The sequence below is a fragment of the Mus caroli genome, chromosome 8, assembly GCF_900094665.2.
Source record: "Mus caroli chromosome 8, CAROLI_EIJ_v1.1, whole genome shotgun sequence".
Lineage (NCBI taxonomy): Eukaryota > Metazoa > Chordata > Mammalia > Rodentia > Muridae > Mus > Mus caroli.
In genome coordinates, this window is record NC_034577.1 from 20907534 (window position 1) to 20922100 (window position 14567).

The 14567-nt window shown below is 45.9% G+C and overlaps 1 long non-coding RNA gene across 1 annotated transcript; it reads right to left on the bottom strand.

Annotated features, from left to right (window-relative positions):
- Window positions 1-235: 235 nt before the first annotated feature.
- LOC110300408 lies at window positions 236-7927 on the bottom strand. Its single transcript, XR_002378568.2, has 4 exons — window positions 7461-7927; window positions 3592-3790; window positions 1805-2510; window positions 236-317 (listed from the first exon to the last, which is right to left on the bottom strand). It is a non-coding gene; the product is annotated as an uncharacterized LOC110300408 (long non-coding RNA).
- Window positions 7928-14567: the final 6640 nt, after the last annotated feature.

Consider the following 14567-nt stretch of genomic DNA (forward strand, 5'->3'; position numbering starts at 1 on the left):
AAGTAGAGAATCCACATACAAGGGAAGATGGGTTTATAAATGCTCTATAGAAGCCAAGAATGAGCAAGGCTGATCACATTAAGAGTACAGAGCTAGGCCTGAGAAGGAAGGGCAGGGATACTGGGAAGGAGATTGCAGTGAGGACAGGGTGGTGCTCTTTTGCCATATTTCATAAAGAGGGAAAGAGATTTATCTAGGAAGTAAGTGATTACCTTTAACCCAATGAGCCGCAATTCTTGCCTTGCCCACGTGAACCTCTAACTGCACCTTAACCCATGGCTGCCTTCAGGGTGCATACAAGGTGTTGTCTAACAGAGCTGGAGAAGAAGAAAAATCGCACAGTTTAGCCCCTTTGGCCTGAGTCTAGAGCACAGTTTGCAGGCTCTGAACACATTTTCTCTTTACACCCATATCAAAAAGCCCCAGGCAAATTATTCACTGCACACACTGAGTTCAAAACAGTGCTCCTAATTATTCTTGGCTTAGTCCTGGGTCAGAGCATCTTGCCTTCAATTGGGCTTCTCTCTCTGTACGTATTCTCACACTTTAAAGTGTTGCTATAATATTTCTGTCATGCAAATTGACCTCGAGTAAAATAAGTTGGGTCAGTGGTGAGACACATAACACTTGCTCTGCTCAGTTTTACTGGGTCACAACAACACTCCAGGAGTAAATATACAGAATTAAATCATATTTGAGGAGGGCCCTAGCATATTCCATTTTAAAGTCCCTTAAAGTTATGATAAATAACACACACACACACACACACACACACACACACACACACACCCTGGCAACCTCATGTTATAAATGAACCCAGACCCTCAAGTTAAAATATAGTGCTATATACTTTACAAACACACAGAACTACTCTGAGCAGCCTTCCCTGTGTCCCAAATTAGACAGCCCTGCCATACTCAGAGAATATGAGTTCTACAAACTTCCGGACAAGAGTGACTTGAGTTCTAACCTTGGATTTGGTAAGTTCTACTTGCATCACCCTGGGCAAGAGCTTGGAAGATTTTCAGTGGGAAGATTGGCCAGGGGCAGCAGTGCCAGTCAAGCTGGATGAGGTAAACAGATAGGTGCTGCAGCCTCCCAAGGAGAAAGAATTGCCACAACAGAGCCCTGAAGGAAACGGAGCCAACAGAGAAGAGTGCCCGTTCTCTGAGTATACCCTCGTCCCAGGTCCCTAATCACTCTGAAATAAATCTCAAGGTCAGAGGAAAGAGCATTAAAAAAAAAGACTGTTTTTTTTTTCCTTTAAAATTCACATAAATCAGATCAAAAGATCCTTTTTCAAAAGGCACGGAAATGCAGAGGATCCCCCTTAGTCACTGCTGCCAAGAACGCTATTCTGTATGCACTCAACTGGAGTTCCTTCTAGTAAACTGCCACCGAGCATATGGCTACCATGGGCATTTTCTTCATTATCCCAGAGTGTGTCTACAGTCCCATGTCCGTAAACTCCATCTGTATCTCTATCAGCGGCAGAAATTTCCATCAGGAAATATCAGCAGGCACCAGGGCAAACCTTTCCAATTTACTGAGATTGAAGGAAGTAACCACAGGGTTCTCTCTCCTGCCTCCCTCGTCTCCAACTCTAGCCAAAAAATAGGTCTTATATCCCAGAGATTATCCTATCACGCATCCCTACCTGCCCAGGGGGGAGGATGGGATGGCCCTTCCCATGTGGTGCTCCACCCCAGCTACAAGCTGTATTCAGGTCATTGCTCTATACAGATTCCCCTCTTCAACTCCCCCACTTAGCAGCATAAACAGATGAAATAGCTCTCTAACTTACAGACTCTACACAGCACGCTCTCCTCAGCTCCATTGCTACTCTCTTTATTTTAGAAGACACCTGTCAGTGACAAGACAACAGTCAGGATTTGATACTAAAGGCAACAAATGTGCCACTGAAGACTGGGCAGTGGCTAACTGGGTGAGAAGGAAGCATATAGGGGTGGTTGGATGTGGGGCAGGAGCATTAAAGCAATGCTCTTTCGAGTAAATGGGTTCTGAACATATCACTTTGGTTGACTATTGACTGGGACCTTTATTGTCACCCTGCTTCAACAGCCAACCTGGTGACATACTTGTCTAAAGTGAGTATGCGCTACTTTTGGAAAACCTAGTTATACAAAGTGTGAGTACCAAGCTGTCCCCTTTACTTTCCAGTACAAAGTAGGGCATAGTGAAGGCAGAGACTGGATGGGTTGCTTATTGAAGTCTCCATGAATAGCTTCTGTATATTCATCTACGCCAGTTGATAGGATGTAGTCATTTTTGAGTTTACTCACGAGCAGATTTATATGAAGGATCCATTTCTGCTGAAGCACATTGATGTTACAGTGCTCCATTGGCCTGAGAACAATGCCATGGTGCAGACTGTCATCGTTTTTTAAAAATCTCTCTAAAAACAGGGACTACTCATTCAGGTGGTATTTGCAAAGAGAATCTCGCTGATTAATGAACCTCCGACCTATGATTTTTGTTCTTCAGGGAACCTGGAAGTTAGAAAAAAAAAAAAAACTAATTGCAATTCTTCCCAAGTCTACCCAGTGCAAAAGAAGATACTTGATTGAATTTTGTAAGCTTATCTCTTGGAAAATTGTATAGCCAAAGACAATGTAATTTAGTCAATGACAGCATGTGCTTGTGTACCCACATCCATAAGTCTCCTGAGGGAGAAACACCATAGGTCAAAGGCCCCACCAAGAATATCTAAGATATTACATCTTCCCCATCCAACCTAAGTGACAGAATTGAATGCAGTTTCTGCTGCCTTTCCTGCCTTTGTAGACGCCACTCTCAGACAATCTCCCAATCAAATGTTGCAACTCCTCCACAAGATTTGATCCACTGTCACTTATAGTTGGATACTCAGGGCCACCGACAAGAATATTCACTCAACTTTGCTCTGTACCAAAACATGTCCTGCAGGATGATACATCCCAGGGCATTTTGTAGGGAAGAAGGCTTTTCTCTTTGTTTGACAGACTCACTGTGCTACCCAGGATGACTTCAAGCTCACGGTCTGCCCTCAGTGCTGGGGACAGTCATATGTACTGTGGTCAGCCAACTCTTCCCTTTTAATTGTTCAAATCCTATCCCCCTCATCTCAAAATAACTTCTTCTGGGCAACTATGTGTTCGGTTTACATACTTTGTTTCATTTATCTCTGTCTCTATGCCTGCTACATTTACTGAAGAGTCAGGTCACGGTTTTGTGCCCGTAGAGTATTCCATTTTTTTAAGATAATTTCCATAGCCACTCCTTCTCTTTGTTCCCTCGGCACCTAAATTACTATCCACAAGGTACCAAACAAATATTATTTGAACAAGTTAATAAATAATTACCAATTATGATAAATAAATACAAGGTATCATTTATAACACATAAAGTGCAGGTGCTATTGCCCACAGATGAATATAAGAAGATGGTGTGAGGGAGAACATGGCCTGGGCACGCACTGAAAACAATATTAGGGGCTCCCATGAGAATAAACTGCAAAATCCCAAGCTCTGTTCTGTCGGCAGCTTCCCCTTCTTCTGAAATGACTCCTTGCCACAATGATGTAAGACTCACAGTGCTCGTCAGGATACACAATCCATCTTCAGATGCTCATAGTCACAAGTGAGAGAGAGGTGGGAGCTATTCCTGGGCACATTTCACCATTGGTGTTGATTCTTAGCCAAGGCTGTCCACCTGCAGAAATCCCCCAACTCTCACATGTCTACCGCTTTGGCCGATAACGGAGATAATTGTTTCATCCACTTTGTCAAAGCTGAAATGAAAAGGGAGCCAAGCAAATGATGCCGTTGTAAATCATAGGGCCCAGACAGCAGAAGAGGGACAAGATAGCGACTTCATTAAGGGTTATGTATTGTGCCATTAAGTTGGCAGGGGGGGTCACCTTTCGTGTCACACTCGGCCCCTGTGATGCATTGCCAGCTCTTCTTTCCAATAAAATTAAACGGAGATGTAAAACTGATTAGGGGCCATGTTTGCTTCAGCCCGTGGCAAAGGGAATGGTACAGGGGATAATTGATATAAGATTGTAACTGATGCATAATGGCAGCCATTTCTCTTCTTGGTCATTTCATTGCTGACCTTGCCCATTAAAATAAGCCCAGCTGCCTCCGAGAGAGACACTTTGTTTCCCATCATCCCCAGACCCCATGGCAGCTCCCATTCCCCCAGCCATTGGCCCCTCACTGAAGCAACATGGCTATAAATATCATGAGTCTGAGTTTGGGAGGGGCGGCTGGGTCTCATATGGGTACACGTTGTAGGTCCCCTGATGCTACTGTGGGCATGTGCCTGAACTCCCCTACTCTTCAGCTGACATCTGCAGATAATCGTAAGCCTCACTAGTGTTTAGATACTGCCATGGTGAAAATTACTGTTGACCTCCTTGGTCTGAGTCTCCAGCTTACAATCCTGGGCCTCATTATAGATGCTCAGCCATTTGGTCGGGTAGAAAAACTGCTATAGGGAATGAAGAACTGATTTTTATCTTTACAATCAAAATTTATATTTTAGCAGGCTTTATGAAGACGAACCATTTGGACAGTCTTCACGAGCCATAGTCTTTCTGTTGTCCAGTCAACAAATATTTACGAGAAGTCTATTACATATTAAGGACTGTGCTAAAAAATTGAGGGCATATAGTTACACCTCTTGTTCAAGGAGCCCACAGCTAAGTGATGTTTTCCATTTGGGATAATAATAGGTCACATTTCCTGGAAATTTACTATGCATTGAGAACAATTCAGCTATATAAATATTTTTAAATTGTCATTGTAGCAAGAGTGATTATTAACAAGTCCCCTAGTTTACACATGGAGAAAAGGGAGACAGCAATGGTCCAGTGCTTTGTGTAGGACATTTGGAGAATGAAAGATAGAGCCCACATTTAAGATGTCGTGAGTTGATACCAAGACCTAAACCCAAAGAAAACTATTTTATTGACTGGGGGGGGATTCTTTAACCCCTCAAATTGTTGATTAATTTTCTCCAGCATTCAAGATGGTAAACATATCAAATGAATTTATGATCTGAACATCCTATAGGTTAGGACAAAGTAAATGAAATAGATACAATGTAATAAGCATTGGCTATTACGTGGCATAAGGACCTACTGGGCTTTTTAAAACTCAGCATCTGAAACACGTGTTTTTCACGGTGGGTAAAGGAAAATGGTAACACTCATTTTTGTCTTTCCCACAAACATATTCTCAGTCAGCTATTAGTATCAATATCATAGCAAATAGCTATGAATAAAAAGAAATCTGAACTACAAGGCAGCAGGAAATGCTGTTTACCACAGCTCTGACTACCTACATGTGTCAGTGTCCCTACCCTAACAGAAAAGGGGCAGACAACGGGACTCAAAGTTCCTCTTGTCTTCAGGGGTCACAACAGTTAAACACATATATGAATGTGACCCCATCTTCATGGTGATCTTTATAGCAGTGAACGGAGAGATATTTTCTCAGACTCACTGGAAGATTGCCAGATGGATATGTCTGTCTCTCCCCCAGCCTGCCCATCTGTCTGTCTGTGTGTCTGTCCATCCATTTGTCTGTCCATCTGTCCATGTTCCACCACTTCCTCAGCTCTGACAGACTCCAGGGAATGGAGCATCTCTGGGTGGGAAGGGTATAAATGACAAACAACAGTCTCTCTGCCCAAAATCTGATTAGTTCTGGAGTGGGCTAAGTTAAAGTAGTCTTTTCCTTCCACCACTTGGAAATGTGACCCCCCAAAACACACACACACACACCAGGACAGAGGCAAATGCTTTGAGTAAGTGAAGACAAGGACTCCGAACATTTCCTCTTTCATGGCTCATGCCATGTGGACCGGGAGGCCCCATCTAAATAGACAACAGATAAAAAGCAAACACACAGGGCACTTGTCATTTTATCCTTACTTCCAGGCCTTCCCCAGTCACCTTCCAAACAGACACCAGGCCCCTGGGCTGATCATCTTGTGAATGCTGAGATGCCCCGGGGAGGAAGTTTGGCTTCAGGGATGGGTTTGCCACACCAAGGAACGCCACTGGTTCTGACATTTCCCTGTAACTCTTAGGATTCTTCACACGTGGTGTGATAAGGAGAGAGAGATCTCTCCCCTTGCAGGAATTGCAATAGTAGAGAAATTCTCCATTAATGTGATATAGACATGTCCATAGCCATGACCATCCACCCTTATGGCAATGTTATAAGCTGACTGATGGCTTTGCCACCTTGAAGGTAAGAAAACCCCGACTCAGACATATGCTTGAGGTTGCCAAACAAGCTCAGAGGGATTATCCGTTCCCAGTGGAGAGAATTCCTTCCCACTGCTCCTTAGGAGAAATGGCACATTTTCTTTAAGAGCAGTTTGTATCCCTGACTCTCTCAGGCCTAGTCACGATGGTTTTCCAATAAATGGTCAAGGGAGGAGGTGGGAGCCCTAGCCAGCCTGCCTGTAACATGCTCAGGAAGCTTAGGCTCCATTTCCCTTCCTTGTGTGCTGCTCCATGACCTTCTAGGGTCGGTCAGAGCTCAGAGGCAGACTGAGAAAGTAAGAGCCTCAGTGGAAGTTTCCAGGGCCTCTGGGTCTCTTCTGAAGCAGTTGGAAGATGTTTGTTAAGGTCCCTATTAAGGAAGTGTGCCTCACTGGCCGATGTGGTGCGTGTCTGTATTCCAGCATAGGGGGGATGTGGGGGGAGAGGGGATTCGAGTGAGAGAGAGCAAACGTTTAAGGCCAGTGTGAGCTTCCTCAGGCTTTATCTGCATGGAAGGGTGTCAAACCCGCATCTGTACCTTGGCTTACCGTCCACAGAGTAACAAAGCTCTCATAGACGTGGACAGCCTCTTCCCTCCCTTTACCCATGATATACCTCTTCACTGTATCCCCACTCACACACATCAAGGATGGTTTTATTCAAACAAAACCAGAAAACAAAAACAAGCCTTTTCAGTGTTTACAGGAGAAAAATACAAAAACATTAGAGGACTTGTCTCAGCAAAACCAAACAGACAGAAACCTCACGGCAAGGAATGGGTTAAAGCAGGACAAAGTTTTGTTATTCAGTCAACAAATAAAAGCTTTGACTCAGCGACTTACAAGGCAGAGGAAGTACTAAGATGGGCAAGTTCCTACTCTTTCCTCCAGCCATTCCTCTGCAACATGCTTCATAGATGCTAGAGGGATGTCACAGCACATCTGTCCCCTGCCAAGGCTCTCTTTCTCTGCCTTGGAGCTGGGATGTCTAGTGACTGAAAGATTATGGGGAACAAAGCCCACACCTTTAAAGAGATCCTTCCCCATTTTGTTGGGCAAGTATGACCCCTAGTCCCTGTTGGAATTACCTTCTCTTGTAACCTTATTTACCATGCCAAAATGACTACAGCCCATAAGGCCAATGATTTGGCATAGTCTCTTCCCAGTTATGTGCTGCCCACCTTGCCTAGAAATCCATCTCCTATGGCCTAGATGCAGGGCTTTCGATTGGAGTTGCTCTAGGGGGTCTGCAGGGGCCCATCACAGTCTTCCAGGAACAGCAAGAGGTGGCCTTCTATCAGCACTGTGTAAGCCTAGCCAGGCAGAGCAGCCTAACCACCGGCACGGCCGGACGCGCGCCGCCGGGTTGAATCCTCCGGGCGGACTGCGCGGACCCCACCCGTTTACCTCTTAACGGTTTCACGCCCTCTTGAACTCTTTCTTCAAAGTTCTTTTCAACTTTCCCTTACGGTACTTGTTGACTATCGGTCTCGTGCCGGTATTTAGCCTTAGATGGAGTTTACCACCCGCTTTGGGCTGCATTCCCAAGCAACCCGACTCCGGGAAGNCCCGAGCCCGGCGCGCCGGGGGCCGCTACCGGCCTCACACCGTCCACGGGCTGGGCCTCGATCAGAAGGACTTGGGCCTTAGGCTTAGACTCCACAAGCCATGAAAATGGGGCACTTCAGAGCAATGGCTTCTCTGTGAAACAGAAGCCACTCTTCCAAAGCACTTTGGATCGGCACTTCCCACCTTCAATGTATTGTGATGCAGATGTGTTCACTTGAGTAGGATTGGCACACATCCTAATGTCCAGCAGGATCTTCCCCCAAATGTTCCCGACCCCTCTCCTGGCATTGCTATTGAGGAGAAATAGAAGGGATGGCCTGTTCAGCCTCCCAAGACACACGATGACCCATGGCTCACTCATTAAACAAATACTGACTGCTCCTGGCCACAGGCAAAGCTACAGGCTGACTGTGAAACTCCAGAACCAGGCTTGGGAAAGCTCAGAGCAATGCTGCAGCCATAGGCATTTTGGGTCGGACTGCCCTGGCATCCTGCCCTGGCTCCCTTTCTTTCTAATCCTTGTTTCTTTGTAAGCTAGTGCCGAGCGTGTGAAACACCGCAGCTTTGACTGAGCTCAGCTGCTGATGTCCTCTCTCCTGACTTATCTCAGCTTTCCATAAACAGGTATCTCCGATGTTAGCATCGTTGTTTTATGCCATTCTGACCTTTGGCCAGAAGGATCATTCTACATCTTCATCCATGCTTAAAGGGCAGGTTTCGATGCCATCTCCTCTGTCGGGGCATCCCGAATTCTCAGAAGCAAACCAAAGCTTCCATATTCTCAGTACACATTTCCAATGCATTGTATCCCTTCATGTATCCAGCAAAAATGAGCTGAGGGTCAAACTTCAGTTGGGGCGGGGGTGGGGGTGGGGTGGAGTCGGGGCAGAGTCATCAGTGACAAAGGGCAATTGCATATTTGACCACCATTCTCTTTCCTCTAAGCTGCCTTGTGGTGAACGAGGAGGGCCTATTTTGCAGATGTGGTAAATGGCTCAGTCGGGACAATATACATGAGTCTATGGGTATTCCTGAAGGACAGATGCCAAGTAGACCTGCTGGCTGTGGCCACTAGATCTGTAAGAGTGAGTCTATGAGAGCCTTCGTCAAGGCTGGGCAAGCTCGCCCTTCTACCCCGGTTCATTGTCCACCTTTCTGTTTATTACCTGTCTGCCACTGGGAACCAAGGCAGGGAGACAAATTTCCTGAGAATTTTCAGAGAAAAGAAACAAAGAGGGGAAACCTCGGCTGTTATGGTAGGAGCTGATGAAATATCTCCACTCGAAAACTTGATGAGCAAGGGAGGCCTGTAGTAACCTTGCATAGACAAGCACACCTGGGGCTTCCTGGCCATCCCAACTGTAGGATCAGGCTGGCAGACAGGCCCTTGGGAGAGATGATACCTCCTGGTTTTTGTTTTTTTTTTTTTTTTGTTGTTTTTTTGGAGAACATTATCAAGGATTTATGCTTCTGCTGAAGCTCCCACTCACCTCTAACATTTGGAGAAGACATCACACAGCCGCCAAAGCCCTAGGGACATAGCAGCAGAATGGGGAAAAGACAAAGAGCTCTGTGACAGGTGACCGGCCCTCTCCCTGGAGGGTTTCTTATACACACACACACACACACACACACACACACACACACACACTCCTTTGCCATTTAAGGCAGAGCCAGGAAACAAAAGAGTATTGTCAGCAAGTGGCTAAAATGTTACAATCCCAGGATCCCACTGTCTGTCTGTGCTTAGAGGTAGAGAACTGGGTGGAGCCTCCATGGAAATCATGAGGTTGGTGTAAGTCGAAGGTCACTGGCTAGTGCTCACTCTTTCTGAGCTGTCTGCTCAACAGTAGGTGTGCACACTCTCGTGCGCATTCATGCCGTCAAGGGGCATTTCGCCAGAACCACTCTTAACTCTGGTATCATCTTGCTAATAGCCTCCAAAGCAATTCAGCTTTTCTCACAAAGACTTCCCAGAAGGGTTTCTAGTGTGTGAATGAATGAATGAAGAGTGAATGAATGGGATTCAAGGAAAGATGCTTCAATGAAAGGAGCATAGCACAGACAAGGAAAGGACCCAAAGAAAGGCTGGAAACACTGAAGTGTCTGATGCTGCTAAGACAGAGATGAAGTACAAGAAGCTGCCTAGACCTGACCTGACATCACATCCTCGGAGGAGCCAGTCCAGGATCCATGCGCAGAGGAATAGCCCCAAACAACAGAGCACGGGCCACAGGATCCCAGCAACAGCTCAGCACAGAGGTTCCCAGATTGTGGGCGTGTTTAAAGCTGGCGCTGAAGGTCCGGGAGACTCAGAGCAGCACAGCCACCAGTGGCCATGAAGCAGCCTCCTCTAGGCAGGAGGATAGCCAGGGCCCTCCTCACTGGCTGGACTCACAGAACTGCCCACGGAAAGAGAGTGGAAGGATTTTTCTTAATGTCTTTATAGAGACCGGCTAGTGTAAAGTGTTTCAACATATGCTTGTTTTTCTGTTCCTTCTTTCTGACCTTGGCATTTTCTTTCTCCATTCCTTGGCTCGGCGCTGTCCTGTGGCCAGGTTTGCCTCTCATTTGTCAATGTTATTATTGAATTTTCAAATGCCAGTAGTACACATAAATCAATGGCTTTCTTCTCCCTACTGGCATATCCCTGCCACATGTGGTCATTCATTTTTTTAATAAGTCCTCCTCTCCTTTCACCCATTTATAAAAATGCATCTTGCTCCTCCGCCACCGTCCATCACTGGCTGAGCCCAGCTATTTGTTGCCCCTCCGTGCTTATTCATCAACGTTTTCAAAAGCAAAATCACTCTTCGCCTCCTGCTCTTATTGTACCATCAATCTTGACCAGGGGATCAATAAACTTCGCTTTTGCAATTTTCCCCCCTCCTCCGGAGCTGACTCTCTCCAAAGTGCGGTCTTTTTATTTACATTTTTAACTGATCGTCAGTTGGGGGGGGGGAGGGGGCGGGGCTGGGGGGGGAAGGGGGCAGCGGTGTCAGGGAAGCAAAGGGCTTTCATTTGCTCCCGAGGCAGCAATAACCATCCATGCATCGGTCATTTAACACGGTAACCCAGCGAAATTGATACTCGGCTCTTCCCTGCTCTGGGTCCACTCACATAAATCATAGCCCCGGGAAACAAAAGCCCGGCCTAGCAGAGTGTCTGCCAGACAGGCCGACCAGGAGGAAGGCAGAGCGACTCACCCACTTACTCCAAGGCTTGTTGGGAGAGAGACGCACGCTGACGTCCTGGAATTCCTCTGCTGTCTTTTATTTGTGTTCAGGGAAAAAAAAATTACATGGAAAGACACTGAAGAGAGAGAGAGAGGGAGAGAGAGAGAGAGAGAGAGAGAGAGAGAGAGAGAGAGAGAGAGAGAGAGAGAGTGTAGGGGGAGTCAAAGGGACGAAGGCTGAATTGAAGACCAGTAGACGTGTTAAAACTGACCCAGCATATAATAAGCCTGGAGCTGACTGGCTTATTAAGTCTCTAGACCTGTGGACACACCCGGCTCAGGGGCCTCTTGCTGCTGTTGATGCTTCCAGCAAGGAGGACAGGGTAAGAATTACAAAATTACAAGGATGCAAGTGAGTTGCCTCTGAAAGTCAAAGAGATTTTCCTTTTCCTCTTCTCTTACGCTTAAGTCTAATAACACTTACCCAAGGCTAAACTAGAACACATACACATAAGATGACCACGAGGCCCTGAAGGGATGATAATATTGTCCCCCTCACTTCAGGTCTTAATTAAGACCCACATTGACCAAGGGAAGTGGGGGAAAAGGTTTTATACTTCTGAATACTATTCCACACTCACTGATGGGTAGAAGACCAACCTGCAGGTCTCACAACTTATTAAAGTCACTTTTGTGCCCATGGTTCAAGCCATGTAGAGAACAAGTTACTTGCACTTAGCAACAAATTTGGATACAGCTCCCTGACTCCTAATTCAGCCATTTTTCATTGCCTAATGCCAGTTAGTCCTCAGGAGTCAACTGCCATAGGTCAGGGCAACCCAATGACTCCATGAGTGGAGCTTGAATCTGATCTAAGAGGACAATTTGCTTTTTCATCTCTGGAGCCACCAGTCTTTTGTCACAGGTTTGACAATGGAAGTTCAAAGTTCACGAGACAAAGCGGACCCAGAGATCTGCCGCCGGCTCTAGTGGGCAGAGAAGCAAGAGCCATGAATCCCAAGACAAGAGGCCCATTCCCAACTGGGGGCAGACAAATAATTATTCTTGAGTCAGTTCCCTCTGTTTTTCTCAGCCTTAGGTTCCTCAATTCCAAACTTAAGGAGTCACCTCTGGGATGTCTGAAATCCCTCTTAGATGTGCTCACCACAACCTCTCTGGCACCACAGTGACAGTCAAGAGCCCACTGACACCACCCTGACCAGAGCAAGGCACCTTATGGCATCCTACCCGTCTGTAGCACTGTGCAGACCTGAAGTGCTTCTGGACCAAGCAGGTTTGCAGTGGACATTTGGCAAACATGTACTGGCCTCTTTTAAATCTCAGTAGCTGTGGCAGAGGAGTGACAGGATTGGATTAAGAAGCTGGTTTGAGGCTTTAGATATTTAGATTTCGTGGAGAAGTAGAATTACAAATAAAAATATGAAATAAAGATCTTTCCAGACAAGCACAGAGCTGTCAACTTTTAATTTCTCCAAATAATCGTTACAAACTATGACGATTTATTTTTGCCATTGTGCCAAGGAGGAAGGACACCTTGATGTCACGGCTTAGGAAGAATTCATCGCTAGGGATAAGTACAGGTCCACTGACTGCTGTTGGAGCTGGTATAATAGCCTCTTGGCCCATCAAGCTAAATGATGTGTTGTCTCCAAGAGACAGTGTGGTGATAACCCCATCTCAGACTTGTATATACCCACAGCACACAGATCAGTTAGTAAATATATGTGCATTTTCCTGTGGCTTTTAACTGCTAGGTACATAAATCTCTGTCCTATCAATGAGACTCTATGCTCCTTAAGTACTGGGACCATTTCTTAAACTCTTCATTCCCAGGTAGAATTAGCTTACTCATCTGTTTGTGTCTATTTGAGATTCAAGGGATGGCGCCGTTTTGTAGCTAAACTGGGCAGAAGGCAAGAAGAAGCTAAAGCTGTGAAGTGTTTGGTGGGGTCACATCAGAAGAGCCTATGGGATGGACAGACACCAGGTCCAGACGGTGTGAGGGATGCGAGTGGGCATAGCCCCTGAGTGCCTTGTGCCTGGATCTCTGAAACCCATGTTGTAGTGAGCTGTACACATCTACAAGAGAGTCAAGGAGCACAGAGAACATAGCGATTCTGAGCAGGGGATTCTAGAACCCCCCCCCCCCACACACACACACACTGTCTGTGCTTTCCTCTCTTCTTGAGAGAGTAATGTGGCAACAAACAAGACTCCCAGTCAATTATGCTGGCTCCGAAATGGCCAGCCTTAGCAGACACTGAAAAAGATGCTGGCTGGCATATCAAGCTTGCTCTCCTTTAAGCTAGTCCCAAGAAAGGCCCCAGAGAACACACAGCCCGGCTTGAACAGTAGCCAACCTATCAATTGCAGGGTAGATTTGGTCAGTCCTGGGCTTCGGGCTTATGTAACTTCAACTGTGTTTTGCTTACAAGCCAGAAATAAACAATGGGTGACCAGTCATTTTTTAAAAGCCAGCTCCCCTGCAAGGAAAAGAGAGAGGAGTCCAAGAGGCGGAGGGAGGAAGTGCCTGCCAAGAGAATAAACACAACCCCAAATCTCCAACATTTTGTGGTTTGACACTTAATTGATTAGCTAATTTGAGGCAGTAAGATTTAGTGTTTCTGCAGATGAGAGTCTGAGGAGTAATTATAGCCACGACTCCCATCCCCGAAGAACATGGAAGCTGCAGCTTTTCACAGGTCAAGCAAGCATCAGAGCTTGCACGTTACAGCAGATAGAAACTGGTTTTTGGAACACGTCCCCTTCCAGCCCTGCGTGCCAGGATTGCTCCGGAAAGGTCATCTGGTGCCTTTATCAGCATAGACAAAATCCCCTGCCTGTAATGTATGTGTTTATTCTCAAATTAAATATATTAATGTATTATTTGTTCTTAAAATGTCATGGAATAGATAGTGAGCTGAGCCCTCCTGGCAGACCTTTGAAGCTTAAAGAGTAATGTAATAATAGTACATTAATCCATAGGCCGTTCAGTCATCTCCCCGTGGAGGCCTGGCCTCTGAGCATGCTACAAAATGCCGGATTTGCAGCTCGTGATTGTAGGAGTCCCTTTCCTTAACAATGGGAGGTTTGATAGAGGAGTTCTTACTTAAGCCAAGGAAAGGCACAGGCTCTGTATTATTTTGAAGAGATCCTACTGAGGACTTAAAAAAATATGCAAAAGCCAACATGGTCCAGGATGCAATTTCAGGGAAATTGGGGAGTGAGCCAGAGAATTTCATTATTTTATTTTATTTATTTATTTATTTATTTATTTATTTATTTATTTATTTATTTGTTGTTGTTGTTGTTGGTCTCCCTTGGCTATGTCTACGTAGGAAGTGTGATGGGATCCCAGCTTAGTAATTGGGTACCACCCTATCCCAGCAGCAACTGCATCCAACATAGAGCAAGCGCTGCTTAGGTGGGGCTTTGAAGGGGAGAGGCGCTGTCAGCCCAATGATGTGAGGACATGTGGGAAGGAAGGTAGGCTGGAGAAAAGACTTACGAGCCCAAGTGCCAT